Source organism: Lontra canadensis, unplaced genomic scaffold (assembly GCF_010015895.1).
Source record: "Lontra canadensis isolate GAN:19392208 unplaced genomic scaffold, GSC_riverotter_1.0 scaffold11, whole genome shotgun sequence".
Taxonomy (NCBI): domain Eukaryota; kingdom Metazoa; phylum Chordata; class Mammalia; order Carnivora; family Mustelidae; genus Lontra; species Lontra canadensis.
This window is the reverse complement of record NW_022631005.1, coordinates 23,695,575-23,721,891: the sequence shown is the minus strand read 5'-3', so window position 1 is coordinate 23,721,891 and position 26,317 is coordinate 23,695,575.

Here is a 26,317-nt window from a genome sequence, read left to right as displayed (position 1 = left end):
GACATTATTCCAGGTGAAATAAAGCAGCACTGCCTCTAGGCGTGATGCTAGCAATTTAGCAATTTAGCAAATTCTAAGCCCACTCTCTGTCACTTGTCTCAGATCTATAGCCCTGGGTAGGAGCATTCAGTGGACTGAGGTGAGTTCAAGGGCATGGCTAACAGGGTTTTCAGCTTTATGGTAGGATGCAGGCCCTACTTGCCACCAAGACACACAGTGGGGAATTTCCCAAGGAGAGGAAGGGGACTCAGACATTGAACAAACGACAGAAGTCCATTATGTAGTTTCCATTCCCAATCCAACCCAATGTAAGAATAGAGAGGCAAAAATCTTTTCCAGACAATTCTAAGTCACCTTCTCCACCTCTACTCCTATCATTTCATATCTTGCTGTTTTAGAAACAATGATTTTGACAATCATTATATTCTATTTTCTTATGTCCTAATGACAATGAAACCATCAGTAGGGCCATGGCTAGCAGTGAGAAAAGCTGCCTAAATTCCACCTGCACCTACAGGTCTCACTCTGGGATGGACTCGAACAAGGATGTTCCCAGAGCCAAGAATCTGAGACCAATTCTAGCTATCTTAATGAATTTATTGGGAGTATATCAGGACTTCTAGATCCAAAAAGAGGCCAGAAGTGTGGATTTGGGAGTGGGGAGCAAATACAGCAGCACTGAGGGCTGAGAGGCTGGTGTTTCAGCAGGAATGATTAGGCCAGTATTACCTCTGAGGCTGCTGGGTTCTGACGTGGAAGTACACTGCCATTGGAAGATTCTAACCACCTCTTCTTAGTCAAGATTTAAATGTCATGAGGCTGCCCAGGCCACTTGCCTGTACCTTGATTCCTGAGGGTGGCAAGAAGGAAGATCTGGCCTCAGTCTCCCTTTTCCTAAGTTTATTTACAAAAGAAATTTCCACTGAATAGGAAGGGAAGCCAGATGCTATACAGTAAAAAACAAAACAAAACAAAAAACAAAATCACATAAGACACACACACACACACAGGTCCATGACTACTTTTCTAGCAAGCAAAGCACTGAGTAGTCTCCCTTATATTTTGTATTGGCCATTTTGATCCTACATTGCCCTATTTCAGGATCTATCTCTAAAATTTGATCTATCTCTGTCTCTTGTACTGTTTCCTGTTTTTCCTCTTTTTTTTTTTAAATTAAGGATTTTTATTTATTTATTTGACAGAGATCACAAGTAGGCAGAGAGGCAGGCAGAGAGAGAGGGGGAAGCAGGCTCCCTGCTGAGCAGAGAGCCCAATGCAGGACTCGATCCCAGGACCCTGGGATCATGACCTGAGCCGAAGGCAGAGGCTTTAACCCACTGAGCCACCCAGGCGCCCCTCCTGTTCTTCTTCTTATCTCCTGTTGTTGTCATCAATGCTGTTCACCAAATATTTCCGCTTCTATTCCTTTCTGGTACATGATTGGATTATACTTTCTCAATCACCTTGAGGTGGAATGTGGACATGGTTTTATTTTGGCCAATACAAAGGGAATGGAAGTGACTTCGTGCAGAAGCTTTAAGAGTCTGTGTTTGGGGACGCCTGGGTGGCTCAGTCCATTAAGCATCTGCCTTTAGCTCAGGTAATGATCACCAGGTGATGGGATTGAGTTCTCTTCAGGCTCCGTGCCCAGCGGGGAGTCTGCTTCCCCCTCTCCCTCTGCCCACCCCACTGCTCATGCTCTATCTTGCTCTCTCTGTCAAATAAATACAATCTTAAAAAAAAAAAAAAAATCTGTGCCTGATTTGCCTACACTCACCTCTCCCTGACGTGGTTGGTGACATTGAAGCATATGTCCAGATGGAGCCTCTATTAGCCTGGGTCCCTGAGGGATTATGGTGGACGAAGCAACCAGCTAACTCAGTGTACATGAATCAGGGCAAGAAATAAATCTGGGGCACCTGGGTGGCTCAGTGGGTTAAAGCCTCTGCCTTTGGCTCAGGTCATGATCCCGGGATCCTGGGATGGAAGCCGGTATCGGACTCTCTGCTCAACAGGGAGCCTGCTTCCTCCTCTCTCTTTCTGCCTGACTCTCTGCCTACTTGTGATCTCTGTCTGTCAAATAAATAAATAAAAAATCTTAAAAAGAAAAAAGAAAGAAATCTTATTTGCCTTTAAGATTTTAGGGGTTTTTTTGTTACTGGAGCATAATTAGACCATCCTAGCTGGCCTAGATGATATTTCCGCCCCCTCCATCTCTAGCTGAGCTTTTCTGAAGATCTTAGATCTCCTTCTCAATCTAACAGCCTCAGCTTTTACCTCCACACACTAAAATAAAGTTGTGTTTCCTGCCTCCTACGCCCACTTCCAATTTCCACTCGGATACCTCCAAATTTTCAAAACATGCATAGTTGAACTTCTCCCAGAATTAATTCTTTGTAGGACTTCTCTATCTCTACTAGGTCAGTATCACTTTTCTACCCACTGAGTTCTAAATCTGAGAGGCCTCTTTGACTCACTCGCCGCCTTCATCCTCACTTCTCATTAGTCACCGAATCGTCTTTCATCTTCATTCGTGAGGTCTCTTGAGTTCATCTTTAGTGCTACTTACTATCTGCCACTTCCCTGGCTCTCTTGCATCAAGGAAAAGGCATATGAATTAGTATTCATTTGCCAGCGCTGTCATAACTAAATACCATAAACTGGAGGTCTTAACCAACAGAAATTTACTTTCTCAAACTGCTGGAGGCTGGAAGTCCCCAGTCAAGATATTGACAGGTTTGGTTTCTCCTGAGGACTTTCTCATTGGTTTGCAGACAGCTGCTTTCTCACTGTATTCTCACATGGTCTTTTCTCTGTGTGCATGCATCCAGGTTTCTCTCTCTCTCCTTAGGAGGACAGAGTCATACTGGATTAGGGCCCCATCCTTATGACCTCATTTACATCTTTAAAAGTCCTATATCCAGATACAGTCATATTGGGTGTTAGACTTCAACACATGAGTTTGGGGGTGGAATACAGATTAGTCCATAAGAGTCCACCAGTGAGTCATATTGGCACCAGGCTTTGACTCAGGGACTAGTGAGAGAAAGACACCAAGCAGAAACAGTGGCAGAAGTCAAGGCCATATGAGATCCTGGTTCAGAAGTTAGAATAGGGCTGGCAGTGGTAGAGTTTGGTCTGAATCTGAGAACCAGGCTCAAATATTGCTCATAAGTGGCACAGAAATTTCAGTGCAAACTGAAATGCCTCATGTTCTGTGGTAGTAGCTGTGATTATAATATCAGACCAGTTCTGCAATGAAGTGAGCATCATTTCTAAAGTTTAGTTTCAAGGCTGCTTCTCCAGTCTTCTTAACAATTTCATTTTGCCTTATGTATATGATGTTTATGGTATGTGAGTAAAATAATATGGCCCTTGTAGCTTATTTGGTATAAATATTCAATATGACTTATATGTCTATAGAAAGTGTTTTGTTCGAGTATTTTTTTTAAATACTCATTGAGATAATAGTGATTTGGCCACTTTCAAATAAGAAAATCCCTTTGTGATTGAGATCATCTACATATTAGAATGGCTTGGCCAAGTTGTAGGGCCTGAGTCTCCCATATCTTTTGCATAAACTCCTTTTCTACCTAATCACTTAGAATTGACTTCTACTGCTTGAAATAAAAAATCCTGATGCTTAGATTATGGTAACAGGCTCCCAACCTGGTACCTATACTCTAATTTATCTTAAGAATCATTGTGAAACAAATATTCCTAAAACACTGCTTTCATCATCTCTATCTCTGTCTATAAATCCTTAGGGACAGTTGAATGTTATTATGTTAGCATTTTGTCCTCTCAGTTGCAAGTGTCGGAATACTAATTCAAATTAACAAAAGCAAAAAAGGGTCACTTATTGGCTGCCATAGCTATCAAGTCCAAAGGAATAGATAAAACCTCAAGCATTCAGGCATAGAAGCATTCAGGGGCTCAAATTATGTTTTTAGGGCTATGTTTTTCTTCATTCCCAACTTCCTCCATGTGTCCCCAGAGATAGACCTTAGCTACTTGACCTTTGGAGGAGAAAGAGATAGACATCCTCTGTCTCTCTCTCAACAAAACTGAATGATTCAGCATGAGTCGTAGGTTCTTCACTAGGCCAATCACTAGGCCAGTCCACGTACAGAAGGATAGGATTCCTGTGCGCCAGACTAGGCTGTGCACTAGCTGCTAAGGTGGGAGAGGTGGCCACAGTTCAGGCCCTCTAGGTCAGGGAATGCTGATTTCCCCAAAGAAAAACCTGTGCCAACAGAATGTTCAGAAACACACCAGGTTTTGTGGGCAGTGTATTCTCCAGCCCTCCAAACCACACTGGCTGGTTTCTGCCACCAGCTCTGGTGTTCTGGACACTAGTGATGACCCTAGGCTTTCCCAGAAAGAAGCAGCCCATGTCTGAGGGAAATAAGCTTTCTCTGGAAGTGAGTGGAGATTGTCTTCCTGGGCCAGACGACTGTGTGCCCTGTTTCTACTTTCCACCCTATCTCCCTGCTTTTGAAGCTAACCTAATTCACTTTGTACTAGTGCTGGCAACATCACCAACCGCTCTTTCTGCTCACAGCCCTGCAGGAAGCTGTATGTGGTCTTTTGACAGCCCACTCCTTGCACCCAGGGAGAATTGGACCCATTGTTTCATAGGGTTTCCTTTAGGCTAATCTGAGGAGTGTGAAAGAACCCATTTAAAGGGGTCTGATGAATAAGGACAAAATAAAGATCAAACCCAGGCACAATCAAAAGCTGTTTGTTAACAGGCAAGATGTTCTTCAAAGCATTTATCAGGAGCCAGGGGAGACTTATCTTGCAGCATTATGTGGAGAAAGTAGGCGGGTCTGAGGGCATTCATTTGAAGTTCTAAACAGATGACTGCTGGCCTGGCAGCTGGGCTAGGAATTATCAGTAAGTCTCTTAGGTTAAGTGGGCAGCACTGGTAGATAAGTGTCTGGGAAAAATAACAAATCATGTAGTAGGTAATGTTTATTGGGGAAGTCCTCCAAACCCTCTGTCCCACTTCCAGTAAGGACTGCATGCTGTAAATTTTCCTAATCCTGATCCCTGGTGTAGGAAATTGAGCTATTCTGGTGTCATATAAGCCTTGTATCCACTTTTGAGATGATAAAGGAATGCTGGCATTAATTTCCTCAAATGCAGGCATTAATGCAGGCATTAATTTCCTCAAACCAGCACTAGACTGGGGCATGATGGTACTTCCAGGGCTGGCTTCCATAATGTCTGCTATTAATGGTAATGGGTAACATTTATCGAATGTCTACTGTATACCTGGTAGACATTGTACCCAAATTATCTCATTTGATCTTCACCACATCCTAGACTTTTATTATCCCCACTTTACAGATGTAGGAGCTGAGACCCAGAGAAGTTCATGGAATTCACCAAACAGTACACAGCTAATACATTGTAGGGCTGGGAGCTAGACCTCTATGGCTTGCTCTATCCAAAGCCTGGGTTCTTAATAACTTATCATGCTGCCATTTTAACTAGACCCACCAAGGACTTCATCTTCCTTTTCCTTAGGAAATGAGAACTGAGTTTTTCGTTTGAAACTTCAGTCATAGAGGGAAAGGCTGAGGGACATAGAAATTAAAGTAACTCAGCTGGAACTGTAATTGTTCACAGAAATTACTATAAAGGATAGGTTTTTTTCTTATTATAAAAGACAAGCTATGGGTCCAACACCAACAGATTTAAGGACATGGGATATTGGTGGCAGAAAGTGTACCCAAAATGCACTTACTCTGATACCCATTTGAGTTAATGTTTGTAATGATTCCTATTAGCATATCACTCCTTAAAGGAACAACTACGGGGCTCCTGGGTGGCTCAGTGGGTTAAGCCTCTGCCTTCGGCTCAGATCATGATCTCAGGGTCCTGGGATGGAGCCCCGCATCGGGCTCTCTGCTTAGCAGGGAGCCTGCTTCTCCCTCTCTCTCTGCCTGCCTCTCTGCCTACTCGTGATTTTTCTTTCTGTGTCAAGTAAATAAATAAAATCTTAAAAAAAAAAACCAACAAGAAACAAAGGAACAACTACAAACTATGTTGCCCTAAAATAGCAGTCATTATAACATGTAGCAATTTAAATTTAAATTAGTTAAATAAAATTTAAAATTCAGTATTTCAGTTCTATCAGCCACCTGTCAAATGCCCAATAACATGGCCATCATTGCAGAAAGTTCTGCTGGATAGCACTGCTACAAAGCCTCCCTTCATGCATGCTGCATGCTGGCTACCATCTCATTTCTTGCTGCTCCCACTGCAAATTTTTGGAAAGCATGGGCTCTAGTTATCTCCACTTCCCCACCTCCCTTTCTCTCCTCAGTCCATTCCACCCAGCCCTTTCATTTCAACCACTTCACCAAACACTCTTCTTCCAGGGTCATTAATAATCCACATTTGCCCAGTCAGTGGTCAGTGTCCTCACCTGGTCCATCCTCTTGGCTGGATGGGATGCTATGGGTCACACTCTCCCTCTTCAGACACTTCCTTCTTTGAGCTTCTGGAAGACCACACTCTCTTGGTTCTCCTCCTACCTGAATGGGACACATGGCAGTCTTCTTTACTCCCTTGTCCTCCCCAACAAGACCTCTTTTTATGGGGTTCTAGAGCTCAGTCCTCTGACCCCTTGTCTTAGGTATCTACACTCTTTCCATGGGTGATCTCAAAAACCATAGAGCAGAAAGCATAGCATTCAGCTCCTGGGCTTAAAGCCCTACATTGGCTTTCCATTGCAACCAGAATAAAATCTGGGGTCCCTACTGTGGCTTTTAAGGTCATGAATGAGATAGCCTCTGCCTTCCTGTCCCTCTGTTCTATCTGTGCTGGTTTTCTCTCTGTCCTTTGGCCAGGTTGTTTGCTCCTGGCTTGGACCCATGGGGTTAAACTGCTCTCTTCCAGATTTTTCAATGGCTGATGCTTGTCATCATTTGGGTCTTAACTCAAGTATCACCTCAGAAAAGTTGTCTTTGACCATGTCTTGACCATGATTCTGTAGCGCTCCCCTTCACACACTAAAGTATCTTGCCCTATTTTATTTTACTCATGGCATTTATTAGTAATTGAACTTTCCTTATTTATTTATGTTTTATGGTCTCTTTTCTGACACTTGCATATAAGCTCCTTGGGGGGCATTTCTTCTGTTTCTCTTACTCACCACTCAGTACATCCTACAAAGTTTGGCACATAGCAGGTGCTCGATTAAGGCTTCTTGACTTAAAATGTTTGTTGAACAACAGTTTGGGCAGGAGTCAGAATGGGGATATTAGGACTATAACTCCCTCAGGAGTCAGTTAGAGACAGAGGAAGAACCAATTGTTGTTAGTGGGTTATATAGGCAGGAGTAGACAACTTTGTTGAATGAGTTTTTTTTGCCCCGGCCAGCTTAAACCAATGTCCTTCATAGTTGTGACTCTATCTATACCTTAAGAATGTCAGTTTCTGGGGCACCTGGGTGGCTCAGTTGGTTAAGCATCTGCATTTGGCTCAGGTCATGATCCTGGAGTCCCTGTATCAGGCTTTCTGTTCAATGGGGAGTCTGCTTCTCCCTCTCCCTCTACTCCTCTGCCCTGCTTGTACTCTCTCTCACTTCAAAAAGAAAAAAAAAAAAAAGTCAGTTTCCCTTAACCTTTTTGCTGATTTTCTCTCCAATATGTTAACCCAACATCATGGGTTTTGGTTTTTCTATCCATAAGGCAATTTGGTTTTTGGTAGAGAATTCCTGCTTTCCCTCAGCATTATATTTCTAATTGCCTGATAATCACTTTAAAGAACCTTGGGTTACACTCTTTCTGAAAAGTAATTTAACAATAATTTATAGAAGACTTTAAAAATAATTTCACTTCTGGGACACCTAGGTGGCTCAGTCGGTTAAGCATCTGCTTTTGGCTCATGTCATGATCCCTGGGATCCTGGGTCCTGGGATCGAGTCTCGCATTGGGCTCCCTGCTCAGTGGGAAGCTTGCTTCTCCCTCTGCCTCTGCCTGCTATTCCCCAGCTTGTGCTCCCTCTCTCTCTGACAAATAAATAAATAAAACTTAAAAAACATTTTTCACTTCTAAAATGTATCCTAAAGAAGTATTCATAAATTTGAACAGAGATTTATTCACAATGATTGGTCATCTTAGACTTATTAATAATAATTTAAAAGTCAGAAATAATTTAAATAATCAACAGTAAGAAAAGCTAAATAAATTCAGATACTTATATGTTTGAATATTAAAATATTAGAATATTGGAATAAAAATTCCAAGAACCACCAGAAATGGAGATTTCTTGCCACAATATAATGAGGAAAAATCTTACAATTCATGTTTAATTGTTTATTATTTCAATCTATAAACTACCTATACTCACAGGAAGAAAAGTTGGAGAAAATCAAAATGTAACTTGCAATTATCTCTAGGGCATAAGATTAGTCTTCTTTTAATATTCGTTATCATTTTCCTAGGCAGTGAGTATGTAGTTCTTGGCAGTCAGTGAATTACATTTTCAAGCAGGAGTGGATTCCAGTATTAGGAATTTGGAGTTGCAAGTCTCAGGTTTAGTACAGTTCAACAAATATTTATTGAATGCCTTTTATGAGTCAGTTGCTGTTTCATGAGCTGGGGATAAAACATGGATAAGGCAGAGTCTGGTCTAAGAGACTGACTGAAAACTGCCAGGGAGATTATTGCACGGTGCTGTGGGAATGTGGGGAAACAGGAGAGGGTGTTTGGGAGAGAGTTATGAAGGGGACACAGAGCTTCACAAACAGTGTCCTGAAGGTTCTGGGTCCTGGTTATGGTCCTACATACATGCTCATGACCCTGGGCCATTCATTCACCCAGTCAGCCTCTCAGTTCCCCATCTATAAAATGGAAATAACACTACCAACCCTCTCCACTAAAGCAGATTGTGATTTTTGCAGATCATATTGAGACAGAGTCAAGAAATGCTTTTGGCACCTGAGAAGAGTTATCAGGAGCTTATGGACTTAACCTACTAAAGACCACAGGAAGTAGAAGCCTTGATTTAATGATTAACAGCTCAGCAAAGCCTAAGGTCAATTAGATGACAATTCTCTTGTGTTGTGGGTGAGGTTGCTACTTCTTCCCCTCCTCTGAGCCTAGCAGCTATTTTGTGGTATGTTATCACTCAAAAAAGTACAGAAAAGCTGATATGGGGACACTCAAAAGAAAGTACAGAAAAGCTGATACGGGATAAAATGTGTCTCCATGGGAGAGTCTCAGCTTCCACATTGTAGAATGCCCTCCTTTTCCTTCCTGGCTTTAGCTCTGGGGCGTGACCTTCTGAAGTCATCATGTTTTATGACTGAGAGGAAATTGTGCTACAGTTGAGGACCTCAGTCCCTATTATTTTGAAATTCACAAGCCTGGGTTCTGTCTGGAATTAGACTGGGGGGCTTTGGGGCTGGTGGCATAGATGTTCAGTTTGCAGCTGTTGAAGCTAGATTCTTTTGTGTCAATGGCATCTCCCATTAGCCCCAGTCCCTAAGTCACCACACATTTGAGAACAAAAGGGAAAGACTGAAGCTCCTTGCATGGCCAGATCTTAAATCTGCATACTCAGGAAGACAAAGCCCCAGAGATGGGGTTTGGTAGTTCCCGAAAATAGTATGGGAGTGCGCTTCTTCTTCAAATCTTTTGGGGGTGGTGCTGGCTCTTCTCTGGGGATTCTTGCGTAGAGTAGCTGGTTCATTCTCTCTGTTTCCCTCTCTCCCTTGGGTCTTTCTCCTTTTTATTTCTTCTCTCCTCCTCCCTCCTTTTCATCTTCAACAAATATTTATGGACAATCCATCGTGCATCTGGCACTGTGTTATGCGTTGTAGGGAAAACAAATTGAAAATGCTGCCCAAAATTTTAGATGAATACTCTGGAACTTTTGGAAAGCTATCACTACCAGGCAAGATGATCAGGTCAGAGTTCATGGGGTTCTCTTGATAAAGCTCCATGGGAAAGGTTTTTTACTCCTGAATTTTATAGTAGAGCTAGAGTCTAGACATGCAGAGAGAAAGTGGAGGGAATGGCCCAAACAAAGGCCTGGAAGTGGGGACCAAGTGCAGTGGAGGGTAGGGTGCCAGAGGGGACAGAGCCCAGCTTGCCTTTGTCTCTTCTGTCTCTCACAGGAGATGGATAAAATCTCACTCAGCCATAAGAATTCCATTTTTTAGCATAAAATCTTCCCTTCCTCTTCTGGTTCTGAAGGAGTAATCCTGTATAGTTGGGCTCTTCTGAAACTTTTAACCCCTTGCTGAAAAATTTTTGCATGAAAAGATAAAATGGAAACATTAATACCTCCACTTCCAAGAAGGTCTTTCCTTTTAAGTTACAGAAAGCATTAGCATCATAATTAGCAATATCCATGTTTCTTTATCAGCCTGTTCTTTCTTTGTGGCACTAAATAAAACCACTTTGTAATTTTAGTCCCAGACTTTAAGAAGTTTCACTGTACACTTCTATAGGCCAACAAGTGCCTTGAAGACAGGCACTGGGTCTTATTCTTGTAATCCTAATATGGTGCTTCATAAAGTTTTGTTGACCAACAGTACTAATGTGAAGAGACACCTAAGAGCGTGTATTCTGAAAAATCTGGAAATAAGAATAAAGAGGTAGCAGCTCCATTTTCCAGGAAGACAAATTGAGATAAAGTACATGAAGAGCGTTGCTTAGTCTTTCTGCCAGAATTTGATGAGTTTCTCTTCTGAATTGTGGCCCTGTGGCGAGCTCTGCATGGCCTTGGCAGAGTGGGGCCTGTCATGTCTACCACATGGTTGCTTCCCTGCAGTGCCAAAGGATGAGGCCATTTGGAGACAATCACCTTCTGTCTCTGGGCTTTGACATCTGGAAGGTGGACGACCAACAGGCCTTGGCTGGGCCTCCTGGCCCTTCAGCTTGCCGCATGTTTGTTGGAAGCCGTTTTAAAGGAGAAAGCTGTGGCAGTGAAGGTCACCTTCTGGACAAATAATTCCGGTCCAGGGGCACCAGATGCAATAGGGAGTCAGAGGCAATGAACAAATGAGCAAATGACTTTGCCTTAAAAGAAAATAAGATTTCAACAGAGCTGTGAGTGTCCTTTGCTCAATAGGATTGGCACTCTGTAGAGAAACGACTGAGGGTGGCTTGGTTAGAATCCAATTTTAGTGATTAGTTCTATTCACAATAAGGCATGTTAATAGGTCCCATGTTGAGCAGGCAGAATCCCCTGCCTCAGGTGCCAAGTGCCAATTAATGAAATCAACATTCAGGTCCCCCAGGTAAACAACCATTTGATATCCATTCTCTTGGAGCCGCAGGCAGGCATTTCCTCCAGAAGCACAGATCGCAGATAGATAGAGTGTAAGCTCCAAGAAGACAGGGGTGGGGTCATTCTTGTTTTGTTCACCACTATATACTCAGTTGCCTGGCTTACCTCTAGCGTTTGTATAAGATTGTAAAAGGGAAAAAAAAAACAACCCACAATAATATTCCCCCACCCTCTATTCTTGCCTGTTGCAATATGACTGTAGTTCCTGGCCTTTGGACTTGATTTGGCTATACAATATGACAGAAGCTCATGGTCTCAGTTCTGGGCTTAGACTTTAAGACCCCTTGCACACTTCTCTCCTTCTTGAACCCTGCAGAGCCTCTGTGTGGACAAGATCAGGCTGGCCTGTTGAAAAGTAAAGATATATAGGTCCATTCACTCTTATCATCCCAACTAACAACCAGCCAACCCCTAGAAGTACGGTGACCTTGATGATCAGTAGCTGACCACAGATGCATGAATGAGTCTAGCTGAAACCAGAAATATCATCCAACTGGACTCAACCCAAAAGGTCACCCAAGAAATATGAACTAGGGAAATGGTGATTATTTCAAGCCACTAAGTTTGGGGTGATTTGTTATGCTATAAAAGGTAATTGATTAAGTGCCCAATGTACATTTGCTGAGAGATGAAAGAATTATTGGTTAAAAATCAACCAGTCTTGGTTTGCCCAGATCTCTCTTTTATATTATTGTTTTCTTGTTTCCCCTAACACTTACCACAAGCAGAATTAGCTTGTTCCCTTATTGGTTTGTTTATTTATTTACTGTCTCTTTTTCAAGCACCTAAGTTCCATGAGATAGGAGGATAAGATGCCTCTTACTCATCTTTCAATTCCTATGGTCTGGAATAGTTCTTGGCACATTGTGGGCTCTCCAAATACTTATTGAATGCAAGAGTGGGGGCACATGATGGTCTATCAATAATTATTTATGAATGAAGAGTGAATGTATTTCATTAATATCACTTATAATGAGGCTTTATGAGCAAAGAGCTTGGGAAGTGGGTATCACATGTATTGGTTAAGGTATCCTACACTTTGTGTGTTTTCCTGGACCCTCTTAGGGTCCTTGGCTGGGTCTGAGAATTAAACTGACAAAGATGGGTTAACAGGAGAGAAGCAAATTTATTTAATATAAGTTTTATATTACATGGGAACCTTCATAAGGGAATGAAGATCTGGAGGAACAGTTAAACCTGAATATTTTTGTGCTGGTTTTGATGAAAGGTCAACAGTCATGTAAGCAAAAAAGCATGAGGTAAATGTACTAAACTTGGGGAATCATAGCAAAGACTGTTCAGATTCTTCTCTGCATCATTTTATTTTTAGAGGGAAGGATGCTCCTTTCTTCTGGCCATAGGGAAGGCACTTCCTAATGAGGGCTTTATGAGAGGGAAAAGAGGGACAGGGGAACGACCTTCCTTTTACTTTTTTCTCAAACTCCTTCAGCTCAGAATATTCAGGATGCCAAGACGCCATATTTTGGGGGTAGTGTGTTCCAAACCCCATCATCCTTAATATTTTTCCTTAAAGTCAGTACTTATTAAAGCTTGGCAGGTAAAAGTAAAGAACTTTATTTTTGTGGAGATATTGTTATATTTCTTTTCTTCTACCTCAATTCTTGGACCCTTATTTCCCTTCCCCAGTAATTTTTAATTACCTGTGTTTGGATGATTTGCTTGGATTTTCTTGGTTGAAAACAGCACCAGTGGAAAGTTGTTATTCAACAGGTTATAGTTTCCCTTAAGCAAGAGCAATAAATTCTAGGGATCCACTATACAAAATTGTGCCTATCCTTAGCAATACTGTTTTGTACACTTGAAGATTGGTTAAGAGAGTAGATCTCATGTTAAGTTTTCTTACTGCAGCTTTTAAAAAAAAAAGGAATATAGGGGAGCCTGGGTGGCTCAGTCATTAAGCACCTGCCTTTGGATCAGGTCATGATTCCAGGGTCCTGATCCCAGGGTCCTGGGATCGAGCCCCACATCAGGCTCCTGCTCAGCAGGAGGCCTGCTTCTCCTTCTCCCGCTCCCCCTACTTATGTTCCCTTCTCACTGCATTTCTCTCTGTCGAATAAATAAAATCTTTGAAAAAAAAAAAAAGGAATATAATATGGCTGTAATATGGGGATTGACAGAGTTCAGAGCATCCCTATCTCCAAAGACAAAGGTACACAAAGAGGAAGCTGAGCCAACAGGCCCTGCTAAGTTGTCCCCACTTTACCACGCTTGCCTCATACCCTTTTGTCCTCTCCCAGTTTTCCATGACTTTTCCGCTTTCCATTGAAGCGAGTATAAAAAAATACTCAGGTTGAACTGTTTCTTCAGGTCTTCATTTCCTTATGAAGGCTCTGGCGTCATGTGAAAGTTAAAGTAAATAAACGTGTTTATTTTTGTTCATCTGTCTTTGGTCAGCTCAGTTTACAGGGGCCCCAGGCAGAGAAGCTAGGAGGGAAGTAGGAAAAAGATTATATTAAGAAGAGAATAGTGGCAGTTTTTGTGATTCTAAAGATGAGTTCTTTGGCTGTGATCAGAGTCTGAGAGTGGGAACATCACTCATGGTGTTAACAAATATATCCTTAGCGATTACAAAATGAAAACCATTTAAAAAGTGCCACCACCACCAGTAGCATCATCAACAACAGAAGCAACAACAACAAAACTTTGTTTCCAAAATTTCCTATCTCTTCCTTACTCTGCCGCTACCTCAGATATTTACGTTGGTGTCTTGGTATTTAGCTTCTTAGAGGAAGTAAAGATTTCCTTTATTTACTCATATTTGTTTCCCACCTTAGATCTAAGTAGACAGGGAAATGACACAGAAGACAAAGGAGACAGGATCTGCACTTTAAAATCTGAATTATACTTATTCACTTGATAATCAATAATAAAATTGCAATGCACTCTTAACCTGCAACATGCACCAGATGAAGTCTTTCTCTTATTTCTCATCGACTGTTGTTAGTAGGCTAATCTCTATGTTTTGGAAGGAATAAAATGTCTAATTAGTATTTTATTATCTAGCTTCATTTTGAAAAAAAACATAGCACAGTAAATGAGTAGATTTGCACTCAGATTGGAGTCTTATTACGAAGTGGCCAAACACATTGCTTTTGCCTTTATGATCAGGGACTCCAGCATCTACAAATTAGTTGGAGCAAAGAGATGGACCTTGATTTTCCCAGAAAGCTGTAGTGCCGTTTATATCTGTCGTCTTCCGCTTCTAGGGTTGAAAAAAAAAAAAAAAGAAAAGTAAGAATTGAAGAATGGATTACTTTCTAGTGTAATGTAAGGGAGGAAAAGTTTTCCTGGACCCTCTTACGGTCCCTGGCTAAGTCTGAAAATTCAACTGACAAAGACAGATTAATAAGAGAAAAGCATACAGATTTATTTAATATCAATTTTACATGACACAGGAACCTTCATAAAGAAATGAGGACCCAAAGAAACAATTAAAACTGGGTATTTTTATGTTAGATTTGATGAAGAGTGGACAGTAATCAGAACATAGATAGGTTAGAGTACAAGGTAAATGGAATAAACTGGGGGAAACTTAACAAGGCCTCCTTGCTTGGCTTCTTCTCAGTGTCCCTTTCTCTTTGGAGACAAGAATGCTCCTTTTTTCTGGGGATATGGAAGGCACCTCTCACATGAGGGTTATATGACCTGCTTCTTGGGTGAAGGGAGGTAGAGGTCAGAGTGATTTTCCTACTTCTGCTATTTTCTCAAGCTCCTTCAGCCTAAAATATTCTATATGCCAAGGTACCATATTTTGGGGTATTGTGTGTTGAGACCCACTATTAGACATATCAGACACTTTGGGCATTGTCACAAATTATGGTCATTTTTACTTTAAGAATAGGGAAAGAGAGGTGGGAGAGAAACTTCCTTTTGCCACTCAAATTACCCCTCCCCGATGATTGCCAGCATTGCTTTGCTTCAAGCCTGGCTCAAACCATGAACCACACATGTCAAATGTGACAAGAAATATGTGACTGGCAGAGTGCCCAGATCTCAGAAAACATTTTATGAAGGGATTCAATTGGGCCGGTTGAATCTCTCAATTTTTCTAAGACAGTGTGTGCCAATTCCCTTTCTGGTTCCAAACGTTTGCTTTGTCAGGATCTTTCTTTTCACTCCTCTTTTCCATGTGGGGCTTTCACATCATTCCTTTTCCTTGGTCTGTTTTTTGGGCCATTTATCTGGCTTTCAAATCAGCCCATCAGGGCACTGACTTCAGGGGGTGAGTGCAAAGAAAGGAATCCAGAAGAAGGCTCACCTGCACCTCTGCCTGTCATTGACATTGTCAGAAAGGATTTATGAAGCACTGACTTGTGCCTAATCTCCCCTGGAGTCTAAATTTATTGTTGAGAAATCTCAGACCTTAATGGGTATCCAAGTGTTGCAGATGAAATTGCAGATGAGCCTTAATGGCAATTCAAATGTTAGAAGACAGTGTTCCACAAATTCTTCTCATGCTTTTATTCAATTACTACTTGTTATTATGGGTTCATAGATTGATTGCACGAGACTTAGGCTTGCTGAGCAAATTTTTATAAAGATCTCAATTCAGAAAGTCAATGTTGCTGGCATTTTTAAGCTAATTCTTTTTCTCCGGACAGCACGCCCAGCCTATGCTTCCCATTTTCCCTTATTAGTGCCTGGACCCTTGCTTGTATGGCTGGCCAGTCGGCAGGCCAGGACATAAGATCATGAAAAACCCAAGTAGAGGGATCAAACTGTGGATGACAGGAAGCTCAGCAGGAGGATATTAACACTAATTAGAATACTTTTTTCTGACCACAGATAATGATGGCTTTCTTTGTTCAGCATCATGAGTAAATCCCCCACTACAGATTTCCATACTCTGAACCAATCTGAGCATCTGGATGGAACTGCTGTTATGGCTGAATTAGCCATTCCAATTAGAGAAAGTAGGGAGTTGCCTCCGTGTTTCGATTCCCCAATCATCTGTGATAACTGGATTTAAGGGGGGTTTATGAAGCCGTTCTTAGAAGGAAGATGCATTAACTATGACATGACCTATTAAACATGTGCCGAAGTTATGAGCTCAGAAAGGGAAGGGACACACATAAGTATTTTGAATTGACACTTAATTTTTTTCCCCCTCACTGCGCTGGCTCTGTGCTGAATTAATTCCACTTTTATCTTGTTTTTAAATAAAAATTTATGGATGGCAGCTGAGGTCCTTCTTAGAGTCTTTATGATTTGGGATTAAGATCCTTAAGTGTCTGGGCAACTCATTAGCATGTGCGCTCTAGCCACTTATATGGAGTGAGTGGAGGAAAGGGAATGAGGGAAAAGGATGGGGGAAGAACAAAGCAACAAATAGGTAGCCATGTTTAGATAATAATAATAATACTAGTTATAATTATTATTATTAAAATTATTATTATCATTATTTCACTGGAGCAGTTAAAAGGTTTCCTTTAAGGGCTAAATATTGCATGCTACCCCCAACGATAGCTGAATAAGCATCTTGGTCAAAATTTAAATTCATTTTGAAAGTAAGGATTTAAACACCTAATTTAAATTCTAAACCTTGAATTTTAAAAAACATTAGGAAAACAAACATGCAAACAACATTCTACTACCCAGAAGTCTAAGGCACTATTAAAATGAAAAGCAGTGAGCGTATATCCTTTCCAGATACACAGACAACATTGCTATTCAACATTTGCATCTTTGACCAGCCCATTCAGAGGCTTTTTTGCCAGTGGAGGATTTGTGTTGGTTGGGAAGGGCTGAGTGGATATGAGGACGAATGGGTAATGTTGGTCCTGCCTCCCAAATGCTCCCAAGCCAGAGAGTCGCCTTCCACCCCACTCATGATGAGGTAGGGAAGTGGCGAATCTCAGAATGCCCCTTCCTTGGCAGACTCTCTGCCGTGGCTGTTACCTGCCGAGGAACCCCGTGGGAAATTAGTCACATGGAGTCATAAGTCATGGAGTTTCTATAATGTAGCTTCTTTTATAGGGTTTTAGCTGGCCTACGCTTGACCTTTGGAGGTCTGGGTAAAAGTGCCTGACCTCTGCTTTCTGTGAACTACACAGCCCGGTCAGCATTAACTGGCATTACACGGTGTTAGAATACCTTCTTGAAGTTCTCGTAAGGGTTTTCCTGAAAGGGAGATGCCCTGATGCTTTCTTGGCATTTCTCTATTTTCAGTGTTCAGTAAGTTTCTCTCATCCCAGAGCTGCACCTACCCTTCAGTGGAACTTCCAAAGTGCTGAAAACAAATACAGAGAGATGAAAAGCTGGCCAAGAACATCTCTGGTCCACAACAAGCATTTATGTATAAGTCATCATGTGAATGATTAACATACCTCAGTAAGATTCATAGAGGGCTATTTGAATTAGAGAAGAAATTGATAAGAGTGCTGGGTGACTCAATCAGTTAAGAGACCGACTCTTAATTTAGGTTTAGATCATGATCTCTGGGTAGTGGGATCCAGCCCCTTGTTGGGCTCTGCACTCCCCTCTCCAGCTCCACACTCAGTGGGGAGCCGGGTGGGACAGTGGGGATTTGGGGGGATGGGGGTGGGTGGGGCAATGGGAGGGATGGAGGTGGGGGATGTGTGTGTCTTCTTCTCTCCCTCCTTTGCCCCTCCCCTCTCACAGAGCATATGCACACACACCCCTCAAATAAATAAATAACTCCTTAAAAAGAAAAAAGAAGAACTTGATACCTCCATATGTAAAATATATTTATTTATTCTATACAGTTCACATGAGATTCAGTATGCTTTATAGCATATGAGTGGAGGGATTGTAGTGAGGTAGGTAAAAGTCAGCTCATGTAAGTGAACTTGTTTTTATTAACTGAATCAGTTAAGATGGGGCTTTACTTTATGTCTAGGCCTATGCTTCACTGTTTCTTGGAAAACTGGAACATAGCTGGATATCAGGAAGGGAGAAATCGATGCAGACTCCAGCTTCTCTATCTATGGAGTCCCCAAGGGCAAGACTTCATCTTGTTCATAATCACTGAGCCTGACATTAACCAGGTGCTTAATAGATGCTTGATAGGGGAACTATAGAAGGAACTGAAGCAAAGGGATGTTAGTGAAAAGTGCAATTAGTGGGGCATGGTGTTTCAGTGGTGCTTATTGATGAGGATGTGATTAAATATTAACTTACATTCTGTTTTAAATGCAGAGAAAAAGCTCATGTTTCTTTGACTTTAGATTTTTCATGTGTGAGGTGGAGCTTTGGCTCAGATAATACCAAAGGTCTTACCACATCCAGCATGCTAAGAATCTATTCCCAATTACTGTACCCAGAGTAAATAAATATTGAGTACTCATTAGCTTACATACCTGGCTAATCCTGTTAGCTTGTTGGGGATATGGAATAAATGTACTATGGTCTCCACCCTTAGGAGTTAGAGAGAAAAAAATGTCACATAAAATGTAATGAGAAAACAGTTTACTCTTCAACTGTGGGCTCAAAAGATGCCTTCATTAGTGAGGAGCCTGGGAGAATGAGGATAATGTGAGTAACTAGATAATGGGGAGAAATATCAGTCCAGGTTAAGGGAAGAGTATGATCAAAGGAGGGAACCAGCTGACATGTCTGGGGACTCTGAGAATATTGACATGATTTTAGAATGGGAAGTAGAGAGAAGTACATTTGAACAGATAGGCTAAAAACAGATTTTAATGACTCTGAAGGCAAGTAGAAGGTAGAAAAGGTAATAGAGATACATCATCATTGTCCATACCCTCATCTTACCATGCTTCTGATTAATATGTTATATAATGGGCCATCCTTCTGGAAATGCTCTCTTCTCTTAGCGTCCATAGACCACATGTGTTTTGTCTTTCCTTTTACCTCACTGGTTTCCTCAGTATCCTTTGCAAGCTCATCCTCCTCTACCCAGCCTCTAAGTGTTGGAGGCCCTTCAGGTCCAGTGCTTGGCCCTCTTCTCTATCTACTATACTTGATTTAATCTAGCCTCATAACTTTAAATGCCATCTTCATGGAGATAACTAACTCCCCAGTACATATCTCTGAATTCATCCTACCCCTTGAGCTCTCAGATCCATATTTCCATCTCTACACTTGACATCTTCATTTAAATACCCCACAGGAATCCCCCATTACATAGTCATCATTCCCACTTACATATTGATCATTCCCCACTGTGGCTGAGGCTGCTGGTGTCCACCAACATCCTTTCTAATCTTTTTCCTTTCATAAAATAACTTTCCAATTTTAGCTTAACATATAGCTGCCCAGCCAAAGGCTGTATTTCATGGCCCCCATTTCAGTTAGGTGTCACGTTGCTAGGCGCTCATCACTGAGGCATCAGCAGAAGTGGTGTGTGCTGCTTCTAGATGACAGCTCCAAAATTGTGTTTTCGTTGCAGGCTGGGATGCAGTTGGGAAGGCTGAAGCCAGAACGGCTAACTTAGATCCAGAAATAGAGACATTGCATTTAGGATGGCCAAGCTATCCTACCAACCGTGGACTCTCTACCTATGGCTTATTTTATGAGAGAGAAATTGTTTCATATTCTTTGAGACTCTATGCTCAGAAACCATTTTGTATAGCAACTTCTACTGTACCCCTAACCAATTTACCCATTTTTCCCCATCTCAATAATCTTCATCCACCTAATTTCCTGAGCCAGAAACGTAACTGATTCCTTATTTTTCTTTAAATCCAATTTATCAGTAAGTCCTATTGATTATACATAAAAAAAATACCTCAAATCCATCCACAATCCAAATTCATTCATAGCTACTACCTTACCTCCAAACTGACCACCTTATGTTGTGTTTGACCCATACAATGCTTCTCCTGACTGCAGCCAGAGGTAGATTTAAAGACTTAATGCATCATGTCATGTTCCTATTTGAAACCTCTCATTGCCTTCTCATTTTATTAAGATATTTTTATTATATGAATTATATATGTGTGTATATATTATTATTATTATTATTATTAAGATAAAGCCCCATGTCCTGAACTTGGCCCTTTATGACCAGGTTTCTGCTTTTTTCCCCAACCTCATCCCATGTCACTTTCTCCTTGCCCAGTCTTCAGCCACAGGGACCTTCTTTCCATTTTAGTTCCTCAAACAGTTCAAACTCTTCCCAACCTCACACCTCTGCTCACGTGTCATCTCTCTAGGGAAGTTCCCTCTTTCAATTCTTTGTCAGGTTGGCTCCTACTCATCCTTCAGGTCTTGGCTTAGCCCCCTTGCTCAGCTCTCCAATTGTATTTCATAACAACCTATTATTTTCATTTATAGTACATCACAATTTATAACTATACATTAGACAGAGGCTCTGTTTGTTGATGTCTGTTCTTCCCCATAGTCTAGAAGCTCTCTGGATGCAGGAACCATGCTGGTGCTGTTCACCTCCACACACCTAGCATTGTCACAGTGCTTTTCACGCAGTAGTTGTTCAATAAATTGAACACTTCCTGAAATGAAATAAGTAGGAGAGAGATATGTTAGAGCACAGATTAAGGAAAATTTATCTAAGAGAAATATGTGAAATGGATTTTAGTTGGAGAGAGACTAGTTTAGTATTAGTTTCCCAGGGCTGCTGTAACAAATAACTACAAACCAAGGGCCTTAAACAACAGATCTAGCCACACTTTGTTTTGTTAACTTCTTTCTGCCTCAGGGCCTTTTCATGTGTCCTTCATGCTGTCATTTCCTGTACCTTTTACCCTCTTCAAATACACAGTCATCCTTAAGATGCCAGCCAGCACAGTTAACCCGTCTTAGGGACTTTTTCCCTGACCTAGGTCTAAGTCACTTTAGGTCACCTTCTTTTGTTTCTTTCAGACCACAAAGCTAAGTTCATAAACAAGCATTTTTTTAGCCTTGGATATTTGTTTAATGTTTAGCTCTCCTATTCTAGGTCCATATGAGCAGGGGCTAAGTATGTCTTGCTGTGCTCAGCACCTAACACAGCATCTGGCATGTACTAATAGAATGAATGAATGAATAAAAGTTGTAATTCAAATATTTGACTCCTTTAGATTCCAAACCCTAATGTTGAATTCAAAGCACAACTTTTGGTGGGGTTGGAGGGGGGGACAATTGCTGCTTTTGTGTATGCATTATATCACACTTTAACAAAAATTTAAAACTTAAACCTTCCCACTATATAAGTGTTTGGCAAGTTATATTGGGTATTAAAAATACATTTCCATGAAGATCTTGATTTGGGCTATTAAAGCACTTGCTGAGAGAACTTCTTCTTCTTCTTCTTTTTGCTGAGAGACATTCTTATGTTTTAAAAGCAAAAAACAGCAGATGTTGTTGAGTATTTGGAGAAAGGGGAACCCTCTTACACTGTTGGTGGGAATGCAAGCTGGTGCAGCCACTCTGGAAAACAGTACAGAGGGTCCTCAAAAAGTTAAAAATAGAGCTATCTTACAACCCAGCAATTGCACTACTAGATATTTATCCAAAGGATACAAACATAGTGATTCGAAGGGGCCCTTGGATCCCAGTGTTTATAGCAGTAATGTCCACAACAGCCAAACTATGGAAAGAGCCCAAATGTACATTGACTGATGAATGGATAAAGAAGATGTGATATGAATGTATATATATTCATATATATAATATATACCATATATATAATGAAATATTACTCAGCCATCAAAAGACTGAAATCTTGCCATTTCAACAATGTGGATGGAGTTAGAATCTATCATGCTAAGTGAAATAAGTCAGTCAGAGAAGGACAAATACCATATGATTTCATTCATATATGGAATTTAAGAAACAAAACAGGGATGAACATAATAAGAAGGAAAGGAAAAGAAAAATAAGATAAAAACAGAGAAGAAGGCAAACCGTAAGAGACTCTTAATGATAGGGAACAAACTGAGGGTTGCTGGAGGGGTGGTGGGTAGGGGGATGGGGTAACTGGGTGAAGGGCATTAAGGATTTGTTGTAATGAGCACTGGGTGCTCATTCCAAGCGAGAATCACTACATCCTACCTCTGAAATTAATACTACACTACATGTTAAGTAACTAGAATTTATATTAAATCTTGAAAGAAAAAAAGAAATTGCTTAACTTTATTTTTTTATCTTTCTTAAATATATTGAACAATTTCCTGATGTCATAAAAAGAAGATATTTAATATAAGCAAATGGTTAATTGGTTCTTAATAATGAGCATCATCAATATAAACCTCATTGGCTATTCTGTGATATTATTATAATACTCAGCTCTTATTTTATGGCAGAAGCAAAGCAGTCATTTATATCTTTCTTTTTCTCTTATGCATTTTTTCTTTTTATTTTTTTTTAATTTAAATTCAATTGACTTTCAAAAACCTCTCTACAAAAATCAGCTTACTGTTTTACTTTTTGAGGGCTGCAATAGCCATGGAGGTGTTGCTCAGAACTTCCTTCAAGAAAAAACTTGTTTTTAGCCCTAAATTTAGGGACAGTTTCCAGCTCTGAGTGCCTTCAGGCCACACCCAAGCTCCAACAGAGCTCCAATAGACCTGTTGCCTTCCTGACCCTCTTTCAGCATCTGCTTCCCAGAATATCCAACCAACGTAGAGGGCTTCCAGTAATATAACAATATAGAATTAAAATGTTGGGGTTTTCTTTCTTTCTTTCTTTTTTTTAAGATTTTATTTATTTATTTGACAGAGAGAGAGATCACAAGTAGACAGAGAAGCAGGCAGAGAGAGGGGGGAAGCAGGCTCCCTCCTGAGCAGAGAGCTCGATGCAGGGCTCAAAACCTGAGCCGAAGGCGGAGGCCCAACCTACTGAGCCACCCAGGCGCCTGTAGGGTTTTATTTCTTTTGATTTTTCAATTTTCCTTTCCTAGCTCATTCTCTAAAGATCTGTAGTTGCTCACTGTATGAGGCCTATTTCTGAAATGAAGAATTTCAGAAGAAGAATAATTTGTTACTAGTCTCTAATCTCCATGAGACCTGAGATTTTGTTTATTATGGTCACATCCCAACACTTACACATAGCGAATGCTTGATGAATATTTGTTGAGTGATTGAATGTATATCTCAAGAACCATTTTTTTCTGTTTATATTAAATGGAATAGACAAGAACATGACATACTTCAATAGCATTTTGCATAGGGGGTATATTAGTTTAATAGGGCTGCCACAGCAAAGAGCCACAGACTGGGTGGTTTAAACAACAGAAATAAATGTTCTTACTGCTCTGGAGGCTGGAAGTCCGAAGTCAAGGTGTCAGCAGGATTAGTTTCTTCTGTGTTCTCTCATGTTAGCTTATAAATGGCCATCTTCTCCCTGTGTCTTCACATGGTCTTCCCTCTGTGAGTGTCTGTGTCTTAATTTCTTCACGGACATGAGTCATGCATTAGGGCCCACAAAGACCTGAATTTTAACTCAGTTAGCTCTTTAAAGAACCCATCTCTAAATATAGTCACATTCTGAAGTACTGAGAGTTAGGGCTTCAACATATGAATTTTGGGGAGTACAACTTAGAGCTCATAACAGAAGCCCATAAAAATGTGCCAGTGAACAATTCTTTGCTTTGAGGTGTTTTACTTTGTGTTAGATGCAAATGGAAATAGAAATAAAATACAATAAAATAATATGAAAAATAAAAATTATATGAAACAAGGTAAATGTCTGATTTATAGCCAAAGAATTATATTAGTGTATCTAAAAAATAGACAGTGAGGTATAAAGGCTAAAATTATTTTGTAATACCTGGGTGGACTTCTAATGCTTGATGAAGTACATCACATATCATAAAAAAGAAATAAGTTATAACTCATAAATGACTATATGTTTGAAACTACCCATGGAAAATTTCTTTACCATGTGAATTTAAAATCTAAATCTAACCAGGTCATATCTTTCTCATTAAAATATGTGTTTTGAAGAGATTTTTGTTTTTAAAGATTTTATTTATTTATTTGAGAGAGAGAGAGAGAACAAGAGGGCAGAAGGAGAGGGAGAAGCAGACTCCTCACTGAGCAGGGAGCCCCACTTGGGGCCTCAATCTCAGGACCCTAAGATCATGACCTGAGCTAAAAGGACAATGCTTAACCAGCTGAGCCACCCAGGCACACCTGAAGAGAATTTATATACATTATATACACATAGGACAATTTGTTTCCCAGAAAAATACAAATTATGAAAAAGTATTACTTATTAAAACATTAATTTCATTTTAACCATAGGGGGGAAAAAAGGAGAATTTTCCTTTCTAGTCCCTGCTGTCTACCTGATTCCTGAGCCTATCTCAAGTAATAAAAGTAACAGGCTTGTGGTATGCCCTTCACAAAAGCGAACATTGGTCTCTCTGTGGTGGCATTTCCCGCCTCCGAAACTTGCATTATGTTACATGCTGTCAGCCACCATTGTTGTGTGCCGCTATATTTTGGGGACTTATTAGAATGAAGGAAGTTCTTCCCTAACATGACATTTCCTTTCTAATACAATACAAAATGGAGTATTTAGGGTTGACCACTTACACATTGTTTCCATTTCAGGCCCCACAGTATTGCCGTCATATATGAATGCCTAATGGTTTCAGAGATTTCCTTAAGGGTTTTCTAGCATGTTTACTTTCCTGTGGATTTTGAAAGACTTGACCTCTGTGAGATAAGTCTTTTGAGAGACCTCAGATGCATATCACCTTTATGAGAGCCTTAAGAGGCCAGTCTTGTAAGGATGGTGCCATGACTATGTATTGATTTGAAACTGTCTCACTCACCATAACCATACTCTGGCCTGTGGCTACCATTCTCCTCTACTTGTGGAATTTTCTAGAACCTTTCTCTGATATCATGACTGTCAGTTCAGAAATAATGGATTATATCAAAGGCTCTATCAGGAATATAATGTTAAGATTTCTGCTATTAGTAAATTCTGCTACTAGATTCTAAATACCTTGAGGGTAATGTACATGTTTGATTTTTAAATCAGATAAACTGAGGCACTTTAAAAAGTGTAAGATTTTCTTTGAGCAAAGATGGATTGGAATAGGGTAGCATCATAATAGAAGTGGTTTGGAGTACTCCTTACTAGGAGCCCATAGAAAGACTTACACAAAAAAGATCCAGAAGCAAAGAAAGGAAGTTATTTGATTTGCTATACCTTAAAGCCTATTGTCTATTTTCCATTGCTTGTCCTTAGCAGTTTGATTTTATAACCTTGAGGCCTTTACTACAGGCTTAGACTTTGATTTGCTTACATATGTAGCACCTACTTGGGCCCTGAGCTAATTAAAAAAAAAAAAAAAAGGAAAAGACTGGGTTCCTATCTTGGAGTGTTTATAGCCTAGGAAGGAGCTTGTACACTTCCTTCTTCCCTGCCCTATGCCTTTTAAAACAAGCTGATTATCTTTTCATTATTCATTATAATAAATTTTGAAAATACAGAGAAACCAAGATTTTAAAAATCAACCAAAAAGCCTATGGCGTAATGACTGCTAATAACATCCTAATTTACCTTTTTTCATGTGCATAGAATTTTTTTAAAAACTATGTTTATTTTTTCGTTTAAAAAAATTTATTTAAATTCAATTAATTAGTGTATAGTGTATTACTAGTGTCAGAGGTAGAGTTCAGTGATTCATCAGTCTTTTATAACAAGCAGTGCTCAAATGCATAGACTTTCAGAAACGTTTATAATCAGATAGCACACACAATTTTGTAACCTGCTACTTTAATCTCACACATCATAAAAGTTTTCCAGTAGCCTATGTAAACGTTATTTAAGAAGCTAGATTATATTCCAAGCTATGGATTCACCATAGTTTCCTTAATCCCCATTTTGAGGGCAGGTATTTATTTGACTTCTTGCTTTATTTATTTATTTATTTATTTTTTTTTTAGTTCTAAATGCAAAACTCAACTTTGTGCACAAAATATTTTTATTATTTAGGATTTTTTCCTGAAATTAAATGTCCAGAGACAGTCTCCCTGTGTCCAAAAGAATGAGCATCACAATTCCCAGGGCGTGTGCCAGTGACTCTGGAAGGGTCTGATCC